Source organism: Pinus tabuliformis, chromosome 7, assembly GCF_031772625.1.
Source record: "Pinus tabuliformis cultivar Carrire ecotype Pingquan chromosome 7, CPIR1, whole genome shotgun sequence".
NCBI classification, from domain to species: Eukaryota; Viridiplantae; Streptophyta; class Pinopsida; order Pinales; family Pinaceae; genus Pinus; species Pinus tabuliformis.
The window spans coordinates 562,344,289-562,362,812 of record NC_142293.1 but is presented as its reverse complement, the minus strand read 5'-3'; the positions used below and the strand labels follow the sequence as shown (position 1 = coordinate 562,362,812).

Genomic DNA, 18,524 nt, shown 5'->3' with positions numbered 1-18,524 from the left:
TATTTTTCCCTTTGTCTTATTTATGTGACTCATTAATTTGTTTTACTAAAAATTCCCCCTCACAGTGTCATCCCACACACTTACTAGGGCACCATAAGGGACCCTAGGGTTTCCCATCACTCTAGGTTCCTACAATACGTCCCACCTTTACTGAGAGGAGTTCTCGGTCTCTCACCATTTCTTAATGGAAGACAACATCCATCTACCATGTTTGGCACATCCATTCTTGGTGTGACTTTGTTAGAAGTTGGTTCCTCTCAAAGTACACCTAGCACCACCCGCATAGTAATACACACAGTACCCTGTAGGGTACCCCTACCAACACTACCCCGTAGGGGAATCCTATCAACACCACACTGCAAGGTCATACTATCATGGAAAACAATAATAGGATACCATTTGTAGCTTCATTGAACCTCCCAAGTCTTACGAAACTTACAAATGATCCTATTGCACATAATGCCCAATGGCCCCCTATGCCAACTAAGTTACCATAGGATATTCCCAAATTCTAAAGAAAATAGGTGGAATACCCCACTAACCATATCATGACCTTTCATCTATGGTGTTCCTCCAACAACATAATTGAGGACTCAATTCGACTGAGATTATTTGAATGCACCCTCACATGCCTTGTTGCGAAATGGTATATTAGCGAGACTGGAGGCTCACATGGAACCTTTGAGTCTTTATCCAACTCTTTCCTCACCTTATTTCAGCCCATAATTCACCATGACACAATATTGGAATTACTAACCCACTTTCGATAGACTACCTCCACCCATCTTTTAGATCACGTCCATGAATGGTGGAAGAATCGTAGTCTTTGAAAAGTGGACATAAGAACCCCTCTCCTTCTAGATTTATTCTTGAAATCACTTTTTCTTGTCATAGAAAAATATGTTGTAACTTACTTGCCGCAAAAATAACAAGAAGCTATCAGTAAAGCTCAACAAATTGAGCTCATTTACACATAATCAGGGTATCTTTAGTATGTTATCCCCAATGCTCCTCGCTTACAATAATTTACTCAAGATAAACCAGGAGCATCAAATGTTGTTGATGGGTTGATTGGAAACCTTACCCAAACTCAACCTAGGAATCCACTTGCATATCCTTGAAATATGTATGGCAAACAACCATCATTCTAAGCATTCCCTATGACATCTATAACACCAACACCATGCAGTGTTGGATATTACCCTAACCAACTTGCACCTCCTCAAAATCCTCCCATGTAAGGAAATTGGTACCTTGCACGCACTTCAAAAGGCACTTCAACCTCCCAACCTCATTACTCAAACCCTAATCAAGGGAGTCCATATTTTCCTTTCCCACAACATAATAACCCCCAACCTCAGTAAAATGTAGGGGTCAATTTTGTTCAACCTTTATTCCAACAACAACAACAGTCGTTTGAACAACTCAACACTACAAACCCATCCAATACAAATAAAAATAAGGGGATGAATAAGAAGAAAGGAGATCAAGGACGGGGGGGAATCAATAACCACAACAACAACCAAAATAAATGAAGTTGTAATATAATTTTTTTATTTAATTAAAGATTATTTTTACAATTATGAAGTACCTATATTGATGAAAACTTGACTAAACTAATAAGGGGGGTGAATCAGTTTAGTATATTCAAGGACATTAAAAATATTTTCCTTAATGTCATTAAATGAAACATTGCATGAGAAACTTAACAAATAATGACCAACATATTGAATATGTGAACAACAAGTAATAAGATCACAACATCACATCACCACATAATAAAAACACATATTGACACCAGATATTTGTGGAAACCCGTAAAGGGAGAAACCCACCATCTTATTATTGTTGTGATGCAAAGGCAAGCTCCTACTCCTTATTTTATCTAATTTTTTGTAGGCTCCAACCTACAAGGAAATGCTACCTCAATTTTTTGCAAGTTGCAACTGCAAGGAAGCTCCAACTCCCTTATGTTTTTGTAGGCTACAACCCACAGGAGGCTCCTACCTCAATAGGCTCTAACTTGATGTTTATCAAGACACTAGTTGAAAGGAGACTACTATCTCCTGATGCAAACAAGAAATAACAATGTGTTGGTTTACCTGGTCATAATTTCTGCATATCTCCATCTTTATTTCTATATCTTCTTCCCTTCAAATCTGCTTCACATCAACTTCATAAGTTCTAGTAACTAATGCATAATAGCTCAATCATCTCCCTCACATTCTCTCATTCTCTAACATCTTATGCCTTCCAAAATCACATCTTTTATAGAAATAGTTTGTTGGTTTTTTGTATCCCACATAGGAATATGAAGTGAATAGGCTTAACTCTTTGCCTTCCACTATTTCGTTTCCAAACTCTTCATATCTTGAATATTGGAACAAAGAAATAAACAATCCATCCAATATTAATTGCAACCATATGTAATGATGAAATGCATAAATCTAATGTCAACAACAAATAACAATATTTATCATTAATGCATCACAACAATCTTTGCAACATATTTGCCTTTGCCTTAGAGTCTTGCCTTTGCATCACAACAATTCAGCTCAATCAACAATTTTACATCGCAACAAATTCTTCAATATAGTAATCTCTGCAACATTATCAGAACATTTTAATGTATCACAACTCCTCCTCCTTCTTCTGCTCCTTTGTCTTCTTTTGCTTCTTGCTGCTCCTTGTATTGTTGTTGCTCCTTGCCTTGTTGTTGCTCCTTTCCTTGTTGTTCTTTGTGTTGTGCCTTTGCTTTCTGCTAATTTTCCATCAATGACAATATTGCCAACAATCTCTCCCTTTGACATTGAGGGCAACACATTAGTCCTCCCCCTTTTTTCCTCAAATATATTTCTCATTGTTGCCCATAACCTCTGCTTACCTCTCCTTTTGACATCAATGGCAAGGGTTATAGATGTCTTGTAGCCTGTAAAAGATTCCTTAGTATAGCTACGAATATGTTGCAATATCTGCTTTTAAGACTACAAATGGATCTTTGTTGTCAAGCCCTCTACCTTTGTAGATAAAAACCAGCGTCTATTATATAACATATAGTTGAGCCTCATCATTAGGCATACTGTAAAATATATAAAAAAGTGTCTCTTCTTGAAATTTTGAAAAATACTCTTGGTGTAATTTAGGAGCAACAGATTGAACATAACATTGTGGTACCCTGTATTCAGGATCACCTTTTGCACATGCACCACCTTATTCTTGTACATTCCTTTTTTTATTAATGTTTTTCGAGGAAAGATTGGTCATTCTATTAGATGGAGATGGCATATTTATTATTTGGATAATAATAAAAAATGCATATAATCTAATGTTTTAACACAGGTCGAAAGCCCTAATTAGGGCACCAAATGAGCGTTGTATATTTTTGTATATCTTTCCTCTGTTATATTGAAAAGGTGCTATATATATTTGTAGAGAACACCGCTATATTGTATATAATATGAATTATGTTGCATATAATGATATTGAATGCTGCCAATAGAATGGTATGAACACGTTGTTCCACAATGTTGGAAAATGTATTGTCACATCACAATAAAATTTTAACAAATGTTTTCCACCAAATGTATTCAACTTTGTTCCATGATATGAATTCCAAACAATAGGGTGCAAAACCCCAATCCATAGAAGCACTTCAACTTTAGCATTTGGAAAAATAACTGTTATTGAAGCTTGTCAATTAATATGAATATTGCCATCAGTTTGACCACACAATGAATGCCCCATGGTGTGTACCAAATAAAGACACATGTTCCATAAGGAAAATAACGTTCTCCAACCTGCCATGTATTCGTTGTATTTTCCAATATAATGAATACCATTAATAATGCATGCCTCCAACATTATTCACTTTTGCCATGTATTTATCATGCCAGCTAATGAATAAAGCCTGCTCACACTGATCCTTCTCGCATTCTTCCCGTGACTCCCTCCCCTTCCTTCCCTACCCCCTTGCCAGAGCCCGCCTATATAACCGCTCTCTCCTTCTCTCAGAATCACATCTACGCTTCTCCCTGGCTGCATCCGCTCCACCTTTTGTCTGCTCTCGGCCAATCTACTGCTCCAAGCCATCGTTCCCCTTCTCTCATCTCTATTAATCCTCCTCCAAGTTTCTTCTTCCCAGACCCATTGGATCAGCAACAATGCAGCACATTGACCTCACTATGCAAGGAGAACTCATATTGGCCATACGCAATGGCGAGAAATGACTGTTTACACTGTGTCGATCTGCAGCAGAACTGGAACAAATCCGTGCTCACCAGAAGATTTTGGACACCAAAATCAACACCCATGCCCAGATCACTAAGGAGAAGCATGAGGATGACCTCGGGTCTCTTTCTCCACAGAGTTTCCTCCCTTCAGGAGCAGTTCAATAATCTCTCAAATAGATGCAGTCGACATTCTGAAGTTCATCATGGAAAAAAGTAACGCTCCCAGCATCGACTCTTCAAATTTAAGGAGCACAGAAGCTGAATGCAATCCTGAAAAATCTACAACCCACCAAATCAGTCATATTAACATAGACTAAGCATGACTTGCAAATTTTGTTTCTTACTGTTTCGGTTTATTAGAATCTATACTTGTTCAGGTTTTCCACAAGTCAAGAATGACAGAAGCACAGAGGAATTTTGTCTTCCTTTTAATATTTCCTTTCTTTGCTTCCCGGACATAATGCCTTGTAACACTGGAGCTTAGCCTCCCCAATCTTTTTTGGAATACAAACAACAACCGATTATGTAAAAATAAAATAAAAGATGCCTACTCACACTGATAACACTTTCATATAATAATAATACATTAGTGTTGCAATAACGTTGAACTAGTGATCACTGCCATCATAATATGTGTAACGTTGTTGTAGTTATGCCTCCATCCTCGTTGTGCCATCTCAACCATATCAGTTACCAATTACATATTACCAATGTATTTCATAATATATTACCCAATGAATGTTGCTCATAGAAAATTATTAAAAATTATTAACTCACTGCCATGGGATAAATTAAAGCACGAAACCCTACAGTATCTTCATGCCACTTCCAGTCAATTACAATAATACCATGTATCAGTGCCAATATAATGAATGCTACGAAGTAATGAACGCAAAGCCAACACAACACCAATTGAGAAAATTATTAACTCACTGCCATGGGCTAAATTAGGGCATGAAACCCTAAAATATTTTTGATGCCACTTCCAATCATTTACAATAATACCATGTATCAATGCCAATATAATGAATGCTACAAAGTAATGAATGCAAATCCAACACAACGCCAATTAGGGCTGCAATAATATAGTTTCCAATACTATATTTGTTGTCAATAAACACTTCCATGGTGTAACACTGGTGTGCCATCAAATCACTTCCAGTCTCCAACATATTTTTTGCTGACATTCATTAATGTATTTAGCAAAAACATATTTGATAACGAGAAACCTTTGTTTGCATGCATTAGCTATTCACCGAGAACCCGTAGTTTAGAGTCATGGTGGCGTTTTTATTTGAATACAATATTATTTAAATAAACCATGCAGTCAAATAATAATTTTGTCAAACCATTAAAAATCATGTTGCCTTTGCATCCTTTTCATGAGATTCCTCTGACTATAACGCTCATGTAGTTGTCATATTATTTTCTAAGCATGCATATACCAGTCCTCAGAAGTTATTATGCCTTGATTCGTCTAATGCATAGGAACTCTGACACTCTGATTTAATATTATCTGCCCTCTGGCATCCTCATCATTATACCATAATGCCCAATTTTGTCTCGTAACATTCTAGATTTCCTTAATAGTATTAATAGCTCTTTTGACAGATTGATTGTAAAGTATGTCACCATACCTCTAGTAATTGTTTTTTTCATTATATGGTAACAAAACAATTGTTTTGCCTAGGCTGGGTATAAGATTAAGTTCCGGTATATTATTAACTAAACCCTCATGGCTTCGCACTCAACTTTGCGTTCTCGGTTGCAATATTTTTGTGTGGTGATGTCTTCCGGAGTCATCGCATTCATGTTTTTTGTATCGACGTTTTGAACCAACCTCTGTGGTTCAACATTAGGATTTTTCACATCCATCATTTCTCCCTTCCGCCACTGCTTTGAAGGGTTTCCAACATTTTTGTAGTCACACTCATAATCCGTCATGTGCGCCTAAAAGCGTTCTTCTGGAAGATCACACTGAAATCCAAAGTTGGTTTCTTTGGGATTCATGTCTATGCTATTCACAACTATCCATTCTGCCAAAACTTCTTTCAATGGTATATACCACAAATGGTCTACAACCATCATAACCTTGGCAAGCATTGGAGTGTACTTTCCATGGAATTTGGTGTCTACCCGGGCCTATCCCATCTTTGGAATGCATTTTTTTCTGGATCTCCAAGCTGCTCTGTTTAGTGCATCATTGCCCACAAATTCAATTCTTATCTTTAGTCTCCTCCATAGATTTGTTTTGATTTTCTAAATCATGCTTTCCCTTCTTCTTCTTCCTTTTATATAAATATCTCACCCAATAGAAAGAGTAGCAATTTATCTTAGATATGTATGTATGAAATTATATGAGAAATATGTACTCTTTCTTTAGTGGTTTCTTCTACTTGATATTTTAGTGGTATCCTAGACCCAATTTCCTTTACTTAGATATTTTGGTTTGAATATGCACAAAGAACTTCTTATATTGATTATCTCTTCCAAGATATTTTTGGTGCTGCTCTCTTATGTCCTTTGAGGTTACAAGAAAATCTACAAATAACAATTACTCTTTATTTTCAGCTTCTCAATCAAGGCTATTATTAAATGCATAATGCAACAAGTTTTGTCCTTGTGATATTGTCACTCCCCCTGTGATGATGCTACTCTTCTAACATTGACTAGGTGATTTCCATGCTGCTTAGAGCAGCCCCCCCTTGAAATTATGATGACTTCATTATGTCATTGAAGTAACAGGGTCCTCATTTTTCTTCTTCTTCCATACTTTATTGGATTTCCTTCTATTATTTGCATTTATTTTTTATTCAAAGTTCAGTCTGCTTTGATGGCTTCCATCATCTGTGTAGTGTTCTTTTCAGTATATGGAAACTTACAATCCTTTGCTTTGTGGCCAAGATTATTACACACAAAACATCTTGTGTGGCCAAGAAATAGAGAAAATGATGTGTTTTTTTTTGCGTTCATGTTTTTCTTCATATTCATTTTGCATTCAAGCACCTTATAACATAGTTACCGATGAAACGGGAGCTATTACCTCAAAACGGGTACTCAAACCCAAAAACCCTAAAAAAACATGAAAAAACAACCCAAAAATGAAAATTGTTTATGCTAGAACAATGTTTTTTTTGGGGTAAATTTTCAACTTTTTTTTTAAATGGAAGTAAAAACCATTTTTTTTAAATGGATGAAAAAACACCTTTAAATTTTTTTGTTTATTTTGGAATAACAACAACAAAAAAAGCGGGTTACAATTTTGACATTTTTTAGCAATAGAGTTAAAGAGAAAATATCTGGACTTTGAAAAACTATAAAATTCCAACAATTCTCGGATATGATGTTAAAGATAAAATATCATGTATCGAATCCTAATAATTCCAACTATTTCCATCCATGTGAAAGTTAAAGATAAAATATCTCGACTCTAAAAAACCTTGAAATTGTAATTGTGTTCGACCATAGCATTAAAAATAAAATATCATGACTTAGAAAAACATTAAAATCTTGACAATTTTTCAACCATGCAATTAAAACTAAAGATTATAACTACAAAAAATCTCAAGTTTTCAAAATATTTGAAACATGACATTATGAAAATTTTTTATCACAAAAAGCTTTAAAAATGAACATCAAAGAGTAATTTATTTTTTAAATGTTAAATATATAGCGATTTTAAAATCTTAACCTAAGACAACTCGATACACCGCAACAAAAATTTATAAATCAACCATCAAATTGACACGCCGTGTAGGTGAACTCGACCTGTTGTAATGAAAACTTAGAGACCAACCATGAAATTGATACATTGTGGGGGCAGACTCGATTCATTATAAAGAAAATTTTAAAATCAACTATCAAATTGTCCATAATGAGATCAGGTTGTTAGACGAGCATCGACACAAACCCTATAGAGAAAAAATGAAAATAAAAAACAAAATAAAAAATAAATAAATGTATAAAGAAATAAAAATGAAAAATACAAAATATTTCTTTTTTAATATTGATAAAAAGAAAAAACAATGAAAAAAACACAAAAAAAAAATAATAAAAAGAAAGCAAATTTTAAGTATTGAAAAAAAACTAAAAAAAAATACACACAAAAATAATAAAAAAGAAAACAAAATTTAAATATTGAAAAAAAACAATAAAAAAACACAAAAAATCATCTATATATATATATATATATAGATATATATACACAGTTAAAAAAGCACCAAAAATTCAAATATAGAAAAAAATAAAACAAAATAAAACAAAAAATTAAAAAAACAAGAAATAAAGCATAAAAAAAAAACTTTAAAATATGACAAAAAAATCAACTATAAAAAAGACCAAAAAAACCTTAAAAAGATAACATAAAAATAAAAAAAATAAAAAAAGAAAGGGGATCATAAAATAAGAAGAAAAAATAAACATAATTTAATAAACAAATAAACAAAAAAAATTAAAAAAATAAAATTCAAAACAACACCATTAAAATTACAATAAAAAACATTAAAAAAATTAAAATCAAAATAACTAAATTAAAATTTAAAAAATAATAATAAAAAAAATTAAAAACAAAATAAAGAAATAAATAAATAAAATCTGGTCACCCACAGGCATGGTTGGCCGCGGGCATGGGCGGGGAGGCGCGCTGCATGGAATTAGCCTGCCAACCCCCAACCCCGCCGATGGGTAGCCGGATATATATATATATATATATATATAATTTCATTTTTTTTTAACTTTTGTTTTTAATTTTTTTTTTTAACTCTTCCTCTATCTATATATATATATATATTATTTTTTAATTGTTTGATGTTGATTTGTTTTTTGTTTTTTAATATATATATATATATTTTGTATTTTTCAATTTTTTGTTTTAATTTTTTTTTTTTTTTTTTATATAATTTTTTTTCATTTTTATTTTTTTTTGTTTTTATTTTATAATTTTTGTGGTTTTTTTTTAGTTTTTATTTTATAATTTTTGTGGTTTTTTTTAGTTTTTTAATTTATTTTTTTTAATTTAAATATTTAGTTTTTTAATTTATTTTTTTTTAAATTTTGTTTAGGTTTTTTTATTATCATTATTTAGTTGTATTTTATTTTATTTTATTTTTAACTTAAATAAATGGTTATGGATTTTTTTTTTTAATATTCAAATTTTTCTTTAAATTTTATGTTTTTTTGAAATATTTTCTTTCTATTTATTTATTATTTTGTTTAATTTTTCTTTTTTATTTTTACAATTTAATTTTGTTTTATTTTTACATTTTTATGGGTTTTTTTTTTAATATTTGAGTTTTTTTTGTCAAGTTGTTTGTTTGTTTGTTTTTGTTTTTGTTTTTTTTTTTTTTTTTACCAACATGAAAATCACTAACATTTAAAAAAAATATCCACACTTAATACAGTAGAAAATTTAAAGTGTAAAAAACAAGCCCTCTAAACAAAAAGAGTTGATGCTGCATCAACCATTTTCAAAATCAAGATGAAAATTACTAACATTTAAAAAATGTGTGAATACTTGATACATAAAAAAAATTAAAGTGTCAAAAATAAACTCTTTAAAAAATTGTGTTGATGTTGCATCAACATTTTTCAAAATCAAGATGAAAATCACTAACGTTTTTAAAAAAGTGTTTATACTTGATACATAAGAAAATTTAAAAGTGCTAAAAATATGCTCAAAAAATGTGCATTCTGGCATCACCACTTTTCAAAATCAGGTGATTTTCTACTACCTCGAAAAAACGAGTACTAGTTCATTTTCTCGTTTGTTCGGTAACTATGTTTTATGTCCAAATTCATGACACATAAAACAATAACCATAGAAAGAGTTTATGTACCTGGTGGTTGATGTTTTCTTTTGATTACTTATTGGATAACACCTTTTTGTTTGTTGCATGTTTTGTTGAATAGTCTTGATCTTCTTATTCTCACAGTCTGCTGCTACGTGTCCAAGTCCATGGCAATGGAGGCATGAGATATGTTCTCTCCTTTGAATTCTTGCAGGTTTCTTAACCTCATATCTAGGAGCAAATTGCATTCTTCACTTCATACTTTTCATTTTGATTATGTTGCTTGTATTTGTTTATTTCTTTTCCAATCATGTTGTTGTTGGCTTCTTCTCCTATAGGTATTTTTAGAACTTCATTATCCTTTAAGGTTGCCTTTGAGCTACTGCTCTCATATTCTGAGTCCTTCATGGATACAATCTCCTCTTCAAGCTTTGCACACAGAGTTTTCTTTTCATCTAGATCACTTCTAGCTGAAATAATCTCATACTCTAATCTTTTGCATTGTACCTTTTTCTCCTTTGGCTGGTTATTCATCATCCCTTCTCTTCTCCTTGCTTCTTTAAGCTGTGTCTTCAAACTGATGATTTCCTCCTTGTACTTATGCTCTCTCTCTCATCACATATTTGTACTAGTTTCTTTATATCTTTGTTTTCATTTTTCAGTGTTTCTATTTCAGTCAAGGATATGTCAATATTGGCTTGTTCTTCAACTATCTTTTTATCATGGCAATCAAATCGATTCACACTAGCAAAGAGGTCATTTGACTGAATGTTTTCCTTTTGACATGAATTTTTTTCCCCTTTATATTCCCCTTCTTGATAATGCACCTACGAGTGTCTCCTTCATGCATGAGATGCAATCTATCCTAGACTTCTTTTGTAGATTTTAAGTCTATTACTGTATCAAGATCCTTATTATGAAGATTATTAAACATAACACATTTCACCTTAGCATTCCACTATTGTTCTTACGCAGAGGGAGAGTCTTTACAGTAGCGATCACATATGAGGTTCCACACAATATGTCCATAAGCTATCAATTCATATTTTACCTTATCTCTCCATTCATGAAAGTTTGACGTACTAAGCACAAGTACAATTTGATAGTTCATGACTCAAGCATAACTACCTTCAAGTTGTTAGGCTTACACCAAAGGAACCCGCTCTAATACCAATTGATGAAAACTTGACTAAACTAAGAGGGGGGGTGAATCAATTTAGTGTATTCATGGACATTAAAAATATTTTCCTTAATCTCATTAAATGAAACATTGCATGAGCAACTTAACAAATAATGACCAACATATTGAGTATGTGAACAACAAGTAATAAGTTAATCAAAACATCACATCACCACATAATAACAATACATATTGACACCAAATATATGTGGAAACCCATAAAGGGAGAAAACCACGATCTTATTATTGTTGTGATGCAAAGGAAAGCTCCTACTCCTTATTATATCTGATTTTTTGTAGGCTCCAACCTACAAGAGATTCTACCTCAATTTTTGCAAGTTGCAACTACAAGGAAGCTCCAACTCCCTTATGTTTTTTGTAGGCTAAAACCCACAGGAGGCTCCTACCTCAACAGACTCCAACCTGATGCTTATCAAGCCATTACTTGAAAGGAGACTACCATCTCCTGATGCAAACAAGAAATAGCAATGTTCTAGTTTAACTAATCATAATTTCTACATATATCCATCTTCATTTCTGCATCTTCTTCCTTTCAAATCTGCTTCACGTCAACTTCACAAGTTCCAGGTAACTAATGCATAATAGCTCAATCAACTCCCTCACATTCTCCCATTCTCTAACCTATTATGCCTTCCAAAATCACATCTTTTATAGAAATAGTTTGTTGGTTGTTTGTATCCCACATAGGAATATGAAGTGAATAGGCTTGACTCTTTGCCTTCCACTCATTCGTTTCCAAACTCTTCAGATCTTGAATATTGGAACACAAAAATAAATAATCCATCCAATATTAATTGCAGCCATATGTAATGATGAAATGCATCAATCTAATGTCAACAACAAATACCAATATTTATCATTAATGCATCACAACAATCTTTGCAACATATTTGCCTTTGCCTTGGAGTCTTGCCTTTGCATCACAACAATTCAACTCAATCAACAATTTTACATCACAACAAATTTTTCAATATAGTAATCTCTGCAACATTATCAATACTTTTTAATGTATCACAGTTTCTCCTCCTTTTTCTCCTTTGCCTTCTTTTGCTACTTGCTGCTCCTTGTATATTGTTGTTGCTCCTTGCCTTGTTGTTGTTGCTTTGCTTGTTGTTCTTTGTGTTGCTCATTTGCCATCAATGAAAATATCGCCAACATATATCCATTGTGATTTGGAAAATTTCCATACTACAAATATAAATTAGGGTATGTTTCAAAAAACAATTCTTAATTAGAGTAAGCTCGTTAATTCACCTACCAAACTTAACTCTAAAATATATTTTTAGTAAATTTATCTTGGTTAATTTGTATTTATAAATTCGGCTATTACAATGTTTTTTCCCCAAAAGTCACGAATGCTCCTAATTATGAATAACAATTAGCCATTTATTTTTAAGTTATTAATTTTTATATTATCAAAAATAACTTCACGGAAAAAATACCAACTACATGTTATATTGTTTAGCATTGTATGTAGATCCTCCTATATTGACACAATTTCCAATTTAACAATAAATTTTATGATAACCTCAATTTTTTTACACAAAGCAACAATAGTATCATTTTACAACTTGCATGCATGGGCTTGTGACATTTGTTTTTATAATATGATCATAATTGTAGAATTGAGGCTTATATGATCCATGACAAAGGATTGATAATGTGATTTGCGTCGAAACCCCTATCATATGATCATAATTATTAACACAAATAATATTAATATTATTGAAAAATGGATAATTAGAGTAGATAGGAAAAATAAATCAAAAATTGAATTAGATGGAGATACCTTTACATGATCATAATTATTAACACAAATAATATTAATATTATTGAGAAATGGATAATTAGAGTAGATAGGAAAAATAAATCAAAAACTGAATTAGATGGAGATACCTTTACTTTGATCATTGATTGTATGGCATTGACCCGATAAATAAAAAAAGTAAAAGAAAAAAGCTAACCATAATTAGTAAGCCTCTTACCTTCTTATCAATACTAAATAACAAATAAAGATAAAATAAAATAAAGTACTAAATAACAAATAAAGATAAAATAAAATAAAGTACTAAATAACAAATAAAGTACTTTATATAAAATGGTGAACTCCTTTCATTCCATTTTCCTATTATCCATGCTTTATTATGAGTTGGGTTACTATTATTTCTCTTCTCACACTAAAATTATGGATTCTCACCTTCCCCATTTAAATCCACTAATCTAATTTTATTATAAGTAGAAAATAAAGTATATCATATTTAACAGTGAACTTCTCACCTTTTCATTGCATTTTTTTATTATCAATGACCTCTTATGGCTCAGATTGTTATAGTTTTTTATCTCTTAAAATAGAATTATGGACTTTTCACTTTCTCCATATTAAACAACTAACCTCATTGCGCTAAAAGCTTATCACACTAATTAAAATGATTCTCGTAATCAATCCCAAAGATTAGCCAAAGCCTCTACTACTTTATCGCTTGCTTTTAAATATGATTTAAGCTTAATATTTGATATCTGTTCACCATTCATAGAATATCTTCAAGGGATTGGGCAAGGCCCCAATTAATTAAGGTATACTTTTTATAATAACTAAGGAGTCAAGTTTCACCATCAAAGAATTAATGTTCATATTATGTGCTATTTTCACATATGAAATGCTAAATTTGTGCACTTTTATATATAGGTATATAGAAAGTTGTTATATAAATTCTCTCATTTTTTATTATTTATGTTAATTCTGTCCATCTCTTATTACTACTCCTTGAGGTACCATGAAATTTAGTTTAAAAAAATAGACTCAATAATATCTATGTTAATTCATTATTGTAACAAGTTCAATAGAATTTGAAGCACACGAGACCACTGTAGAATATACGAAGAGGTTAATATGTGTGCAATCAAAGTTGAACTTGTAAAAGATAAATTGTAATTTTTAAAGAAGTAATTAATTTGTTTTATTATATTCTTCAATATAAGCTCTAATATACCATGAACCATGAGATGCATATTTATAGATAGTGATCTTTTTATTAATATAATCATTCATTGTTATATTTAAGTGCAAGTTAGTAAGATATATCTTTTTTTTAATTTGTTAGCTAAAATTCTTAAATAACAACATTATTGTATCCATTCCCATATTATCCATGTATATCATTATAAAATGAATGAATTGAATATATCAAATAGTACCTATTATATAGATTCAACTTACCATTTATTTTTTTAATTTAATACATTAAATAAATAACCTCCAAATTTTTTTTAATTTAATACATTAAATAAATAACCTCCAAAATTGTTTTAAAGTATTAAAAATATACCTACCCCTGTACTCAGTTGTTGAGCACCTAGTTACTCTCAGATGCAATAAATTTAACATACAAAGATATTATTCAAAAACACTACTACATGTTCAAAAACACTGCTGCATACATAGAATACTTGTTAAAAACTCTAAAAGGATCCAAATACAAACCACAATAACCAAAACAAAGCCAAGTTGATTATGGACTATAACCAGTCGTGGAGTCCAGACTTGCAAGTTGAGTTGAGACTGAAGGATGCTTCTGAATATGCAAGAACAAGTGTTTCCTTTCATCAACTGATTTCGGCTCAGTAATACCATGAAGCAATCTGAAGATGGCATTTTTTTGTAACACCACCTTTCTCTGGAGAATATCAATTACAAAAACCAATCCAACCTGTAAGTCCTTTCTGTGTGTCCCAAAAATTTTGAAACAGATGTAATACACCTTGAATACAAGTATTCAATAATATCGTTGTCCTGAACATAAAACATTGACCAGTCACATTTACTTAAGTTTATGGATCCCAGTCTTTACATAAACTGTCCCAACCGTTTGACTTGAGGCCGGACTATAAAGAAAGATGGAAGGAGAGGCAAACATTTATGACTATCTGAGATGGTGGTATCTGTCACACACAAACAGTTGATATATAATTATAATAATAATAATAATCTAAGATGAAGCTAGACTCTAAACTTTTAAGATAAGAATACTAAAATTATATGTAGGTTCATGCTGTCTATCAGTTTTCTGATTAGGTTTCCTCAGAAAATTTTCCTATACTCAACAATGCTCTGAAGATGTTGATGCAATCGGAAAAACCCTTCTCCCTAAATCTGAGAATCACATACAGAACAACACCGAAGCCAAACCCCAGGGCAGCACTGGATCCAGTGAGCGAAACAGCAGTACACGTAAGCATTACAAATGAATCCACCTTAGATTTCATGTCCCTACAAGCCATAGCCAATTCAATACCAGAAAAGAGCAGCAACACACCCAACATCCCAATTGGGAATTGACTTAGGATTTTCACCAGTTGGCTTCCTAGAATCAACCCCAAAACCAATTTTGCAGTTCCAAGAAATGCTACAGATGCCCCACTCCTGGCCCCAAACTTATACTGCCCTGCAAGGCCACCTGCTCCATGGCAAATAGGCATTGCCCCAAACCAACACCCCACTAAATTCATTATCCCCACACTCAAAGACACAGAAGTTGCAGTAACCTCCTTGTTGGGAAACAGGTCAGTTGACAATCTGCAGACAGCAATCACAGAATTAAGGATGGAGAGAGGGATTTGGGGTATTGCAGCTCTGACAAAACCTGTTTTCCAATCATGCCTCGAGATTCTGATAAGTTGGGGTTTGGATGGACCTAGTTTTAGATGTCTTAGAACATCAGGCTTTCGCAGAATTGCGAGAACAATGCCGAGAACAAAGACAACGAGGGCAGATGGAATTGCATTCAGAATTCTCAAGTTCCAGAGTGGTTTCCTTACCTCAGAGGCATCTTTTCTAGTTGCCACAGCATTTGAGGGAATTGAAGCCTCTGGACTTTCCCCATTCCCTTGTCTTGAATCAACACCAGAGCCATTCACGAGCACAATGAAGCACAGACAGATCAGAGCCAGCAGAAGCCCATCCAAACCCAACCAAGGCCTTGCATCCCCAGACTTATTCTTCACAAAGTCCTGATTCTTCCTTATGTATTTCACTGCTGTGAATGCAAATGCCAGTCCCTGTGATAGCTGCACCCCCCTGATCACTGGAAGGGGAATAAGCCTATACATGATACCCATAAGGCCTGTGACTCCCAAGCCCAACAGAGTTGCTGCTGTGCAAATCCCTGCTGCCATTATCTCTGCAATGGTCAAATGCTTTCCTTCACTGATTGCCACTGCAGCAATGGCCTTCATGGGCTGGACCGGCATGGGAACTCCAAAAAACAGGCCTGTGATAATATTGTAGACACCTGTGAATATCAATGTGGTGCCCAAATCAAGTCCATTCACTAATGCGAGAGAAATTACAATTGGAATGAAGGTACCCAAGTCCCCCAACGATCCATTCACCTCTTGCCATCTTTCTTTACAGTGTAAATTGGTCTTAAGTCTTACCCAGAATCTTCTGTAATTTGGCTCTGAGAATTCTGCTGGATGCTCACCGTCATTTTTGACAAAGACTTCTCTATATTGACCATTTTCTTGAAAATTTGTATCTAAACCCAATGGATTTTGCTGGATTTCCAGTGGCATATCTGCAAAAATAACTCGCTCAGCAACTAATATCCAAAATACACTGCAAAACTAACTCACTCAGCAACTAATATCCAGAATACAGATACTCAAACTGAGGAGCCTTCACGGATATAAATATACCATATGATAGAAGATTTTATTGTTTAAATGGGGCCTTCACTGACTTATAGAAGATTTTATTGTTTAAATGGAGCCTTCACTGACTTACCCCTACGTGAGCCTCACAAGCCAAACCCAATTCATTAAAAAAAAATCAAAGGACGTCTATACATTGTCAACAAATTCTTCAAAAGGTGTTGAAATCGATTCCTTATTTTATATTATATGGAATTCTTGACAGTAGTCGTGATTCTCAGGAATGGTTAGTGCACTTGACAGTACGGCAAATCTGCTCCATACCAAATTCTAATAAAAAAAACTTTAAAAAACCACTTAATACAATCGTAATAGATTGCCGACCTCGAATTTTTTCTGATCAAAATATGGAAGAAATAATAATTATCTCGTGCATCAACGGAATCTTATCACTTTCCTGCTTCCTCTTATAAATCTGAAATACGGCCACGATGTAAATGGAGCATCACCTGGCAGGCACTGGTGATGCAAATGGAGCATCACCTAACGCATCGTCATAAATTTAGAAAATCCCTTTAGCCTCTGATAAGCCAATGGTCATAAATTTAGAAAATCCCTTTAGCCTCTGATAAGCCAATCGTCATGAATTTAGAAAATCCCTTTAGCCTCTGATAAGCCAATGGTCATAAATTTAGAAAGTCCCTTACACTGGTGTAGCACGCAATTTCCATTTTCCAAATCATAAAATATACGATTATCTAAGTTGCTTTTAGACTACTGGCCTCTAATTTTTTGTAATCCAAATATAGAAGAAACAATCATTTTCTCGTGCATCAAAGGAATCTTATCACCATCATAAAACTGAAAAAAAGGCCACGATGGAGATCGAGCATCGCCTGGCATTGTGGAATATTTGACTTCCACATTTGTATGTTTTAAATCAGGTGGCTAAACATTTACACTTTTATTTCTGGGCCAATCATCTTTCCTGCACTTTTATTTGTATATGTGAGGAATAGTTGACCTCCACATTTCTTTTAATATTAAGATGCTAAACATGTGAAGGAGGTTAAATGGAGGAAAACTTTTAAAAATTAAATATTCTATTGTGATGATATTTTCATTTTAATAGAATATTAAAGTGATGGTCAAATGCAATTGGAAGAAAAATAACTAAACCAGGAGAAAATTAATAATAATGTATTAAAAATATATTTGATTTTATTCTTATTAAAATTAAATAACAGCCAAAGATAATTAATTAAAAAGTTAAAAAAAATTGAAATAAAAATAATAATATATCAAGAATATATTTGATTTTTAATTATTGAAAAAAGAAAAATAAGGTTTTACACATTCTTGTTTTTAAAGACAAAGTAGATTGGGATCTCATCTTTAAGAATGGCTCCTACTTTATGGGGGCCCAAGGGTTATATCTGGACCATTAGAGTCCAGATTTTAATCTTGAATGTGATGTTCTAGTGGCAATCCTAGTGTGGGTCAAGCTTCCCTTCTTTCCACTACATTGTTGGAACGAGGAAACTTTTACGAATACAAGAAATTCCCTTGGCAAATACAATGACCAAGCTCAGTGACAAGAAGGATTACAAACCTGCGCCAGGATTTGTGTGGAGGTGGACCTAGACAAGGGTTCACTAA

The 18,524-nt window shown here is 32.8% G+C and overlaps 1 pseudogene; it reads right to left on the bottom strand.

Annotated features, from left to right (window-relative positions):
* Positions 1 to 14,706: 14,706 nt before the first annotated feature.
* LOC149248627 (molybdate transporter 2 pseudogene) lies at positions 14,707 to 17,622 on the bottom strand (annotated as a pseudogene).
* Between the last annotated feature and the right edge of the window lie 902 nt (positions 17,623 to 18,524).